The sequence below is a fragment of the Stegastes partitus genome, unplaced genomic scaffold (genome assembly GCF_000690725.1).
Source record: "Stegastes partitus isolate 25-593 unplaced genomic scaffold, Stegastes_partitus-1.0.2 Scaffold321, whole genome shotgun sequence".
Lineage (NCBI taxonomy): Eukaryota > Metazoa > Chordata > Actinopteri > Pomacentridae > Stegastes > Stegastes partitus.
In genome coordinates this window covers 62,246-66,643 of record NW_007578052.1, presented here as the reverse complement: position 1 = coordinate 66,643, position 4,398 = coordinate 62,246, and positions in this window count along the sequence as shown.

Sequence of the window (4,398 nt, the reverse complement as noted above, 5' to 3'; positions counted from 1 at the left end):
AAGAGTGGTGCTTCTGTTGAACCTCTGACACCACAGGGCTTAGAGGCTCAGCAGTAAACAGAAAACTTCACTCCTCACTGGTCGCTATATTGCTAGAAAATATACTGTAAAATTATAGAAATGTCCCACTGTCAGTAAGATTTGTCTGTTTTGTTGAGGGAGCCAAGTGACTAAAAGAGACTGAAAGTTGTACATGTATTTACTTTCAATTTCACCTACCAGCCACATTTTTTTTGTTGTAGCGACATTGGTCTCTTTATCTCCGTCATTCTAAGTGTGAGTTTTTGACTCTGTGTTAATAAAAGACTATTTATTCTCTGTACAACAGGCTCTGATTAAATCTGTGGGAGGAGAAGGCTTGTTTCAAAAACTGGTGGGTTTGTTGCTCATTATCTCAAAGATTCTCCACAGAAATAACACATAAAGAACAACAAACCAGTTCAAGTTCAGTGTGGTGAATAAATTCAAGTTACATTGTGGTATTCAGAGAATCATCCTAAATGCAAAACATAGCTGCAAACTGTTGAATAAAGCTGCCACAGTCTTTTCGTAATTTAAGGGGCAAAAACACCAGCATACATATAGTTTCAGGTCTATTAAGCTCAATCTACAAGTCACAAGTTCAAGCGGAGTGCAAGCTGCTTTACTGCAAGCTGCGAAATGGGAAGAAAACAGATCAGCCAGATGTCTTCACTGCAAAATTTAAAGCCAGGATGTGAGAGGAGATCTAAATGGCTTTAACGCAGTCATAATAGCAAAACAATGGCAGATTTAAAGATCAGCACATCAATAAACGTAATGACACAACTACTGCTAATAAACAAGATTAGTGAGACATTATGGCCGTGCTGACAGTCTGATGGGCCGATAGTCCACACAGTGACAGAGAGGCAAATTTAAATAATGAATTCAACCTCAAAAGTGAGCTTTTACTGGGAACCTCAACCTGCTCGGACAGGTCAAACAGTCTCAGCAGGACTGTGCAAATACAATTATTTTATAAAACAAATAACGTAAAAAGGCTTTTACCCTTTGTTTGTAAAAATTCTGGTTTTCCTAGATAGTGGTAGAAATCTGTTTTTGGTCTCAGATAAGGAAGGCAAAATATAACACTGAATGGCAGAGAAAATCAAACTAAAAAGCTCAAATAGGCCAAAAAAAGCAAAGAAAACCGTGAACAGGAATGTGGGACATGTTTTTCTTCTGCGATTTAGGAAATATGCTCTGATTTCTTTTTTGTGAGGCCAACAAAGACATCCTCTCAACTTCCAGTTGTTTGATGTTTTGTGGATGAGCTCCAGTGATTAAGAACTGTGCCCAGATGAGGCAGAAAGTGTATTTATGTTTTTTTTTAAAGAGATAAAGTTTTATATTTGCAAGTGTGCAGACTGGAGAACTCTGAGTGATTAAAGAGAGACATGAATCCTATTTTTTAATGGCATCAGCCATGTCCTTGTAGAGCACAGTCTTTTCCTGAACTCTACCATAATCTCTGAATTTTCCCTCTCCTACTAATAGAATTGGAAAACCATTACTGAGGCATCATCTCGAGCTTCATAGTCACACAAGTTACAAAATAAAACTCAGGATTTGTCTGATAAAAATACAGTCGGATATTTAAAATGCAGTTGGACTGAGAAATTAAGTGAATTTTCTGTTCAGAGGTGGAAGTGACTGAATAAACATTTTGGTTAATAGGCTAAGACTGGAGGCTTGCAGTTGTTTGTTCAATTAGCACCATCAAACCGATCAAATTAAAACGGGACAAAAATAAAAAATGGCTCATTATTCTAATTGTCCATTTCTGTGTTCTGTGCTTGTGGTTGAAATGTACCATTGGCAGCCGGGGGTCTACAGCCAAAATGGACCCAGCAAGACATCTGACTGTGCAATAATTTATTGGCTACACTATTTGTGGAGGCTTTGGCCACGTACGTGAACATTAGTCATAGACTGAGTCATGTTCCCTGCTCATGGTCCTGAGGGTGTCTGTGTGCAAGTAATGATACACACCATTAACTCTAACCTATAGGCAAAAAACTGAATGAATGGCTCGATGAATGAATGAATAAATAAATAAAGGGACGTAACATCGTCACAATTATGTCATTGACAACATGTTGTGTGTGGTATTTTATTAATGCCTAACAATAAGAGTAGCCAGTAAATTATTACATTGTAAGATGTGCTGTACTACAAATAATCTGGATCACACGACTGGGTCTACGTGTCTGCAGACTTTATTTCTATTCTGGCTGAAGACTCCCTCAAGCACTAATGGTACAGTCCAACCACAACAGCTAAATAAACAGAAATCAAAAAGTTTAATAATTTGCCTTAAAAAAAACCCCCAAAGTTTTATGGTTCAAAAATTGTGTTGTTAAGCAACAAGATGAACGATTAAAAATTACAAAGACAATGATCCATTATTTAAATAATTTATGTATATATATATATTTTAAATGATAAGCCCACTTTTCATTTGAATTTACTTAAAACTCAAATTGAAAAAAAAAACTGCAAAGTGTTTAACAGACCAAACTGAATAACATATGTACTGCCTTAGGATTCCTAATGGAAAATATACTGATTTACAGTGTAGTTACTTATTAACAGTAGATGTAGTAGTGAGATAATAGTGAGATAAATGCTGCATGTGTATTCATGTAGATTTTGCTCAAAACTAATAAGAGTCCTTTTTCTGTTATACTTGAGGATTGTTAATTTTGTAAGGAGCTCTGCCACCAAACTGTATTTCATTACAGCACCATGTTTGCTTTTACCATTTTAACATACAGTCTTTTATGACATAACAATCACTTATAGTGCTGATATTCTCAAGACTAAGTGAGAAATCTGTGTGTCAAGTGAAATATTTCTTTTAAATAAAATCAAGCTTTGTTCAAGGTGGATTGATTCTAATTTGCTTTTAATCTAACTGACTCATTTCATGAAATGTTGGGAAGTATCCTCAGTTTTCTACCAAAATAAAAAACAAACATATTTTAACATACTTTCATAAACTACAGTTAAGAATGGAAAAATCTAATCAGGTTTATACAAAATATTAAACTTGTCTGGTGTACTCAGTATAATAATTACTTGCCTTCCCTCTGATCTTCTATCAGCATAGTGATTACTGTGTGTACAAAACTGGGAAACTAAAGTATAGAGTTCCACCTCCTGCACCGCCTCATACTGTAAATACAAGAGCAGCTGCAGCAGCGATGGAACTGTATCCTAATAAACTTGCCCCATTAAAATCTGATGCCATTTTGAATTTAGAAAGGGAACAAGGCAGCCGTGTTAAAGCTTCTGTGGGTTTCATGACCCACAATTGCAGCTGCTTTGATCTCTTCACGCTGTAGGTACAGTATATTCTCTACAATGTCTGGCCTACTTCTACAATTCCACAGGGTACATAATGTTACGTTTTGGTGGAAAAGATATGTAAAATTGTAAATATGTATGAAATTTGAATCACTGCAATGTGGGAGAGGATGAAAAGTCAAATAGGAAAGGAATGGACAAAAGAAGAACAAATAAGTGAACCAACACCAAACCCAAATAGGATTCTCTTACATTTACTAAGATGAACAGTGTAAGAAAATAAATAAATAAAAAGTGTATGATATTGTTTGCATGTGAATGGTTTGCTTGAATGGAAAGAGAGAGTGAAAGAGATTACACTCAAGGGCAGTAACCAGTTAGTGGACCACATAAAAGAATATTACATAACTGAGGATAAACAGAGAATCCCTGCTACAAGTCAAGATTATAGGTTAAGGATAGAAATGGCAGGTTCATGGCAAAGCGTAAGCTCTGGCATACCATATGTCCATGTATTTGCAAGCGTGTGTGTGTGTGTGTGTGTGTGTGTTGCGTCTGAAGGTTCTTGAGGAATTTTGGCTGAAAGACAAGCAGTCTCTCTTTCTGTATATTGTGTTAAAGGTTAATTCCTCTTTCTCTGTTTCTGCAAAACAGGCCCCCTTTGTTTTGTTTTGTCTTGTTTTGTGTGTGTGTGTGTGTGTGTGTGTGTGTGCGCGTGTGTGTTAAACAACAAGCTGCCAATGGAGTCAAGATAGTGTACTATAGCCAGTTAAATACATACACAGGATGCGGACAAAGCAATATTCATCAAAATCTGTGCCTGCTTCGGAAATGTCATTAAACCATGTAACAGTGATGTACAATCATTTTAAACGGCTGATCTTGGATGTGATTCTTCTGAACTCCTGTCCTGGAATATTACAGTGATAAATCATACAAAATTTCCACGGACTCACACTCATGACAAGTGAGATATGGGCATTTCAGTGTATTGTGTCATTACAGTGCAACATTTCATCAAAATGCCAACCAAAGCCTACCATATATTTAGTTGCAACTGCACAAAAA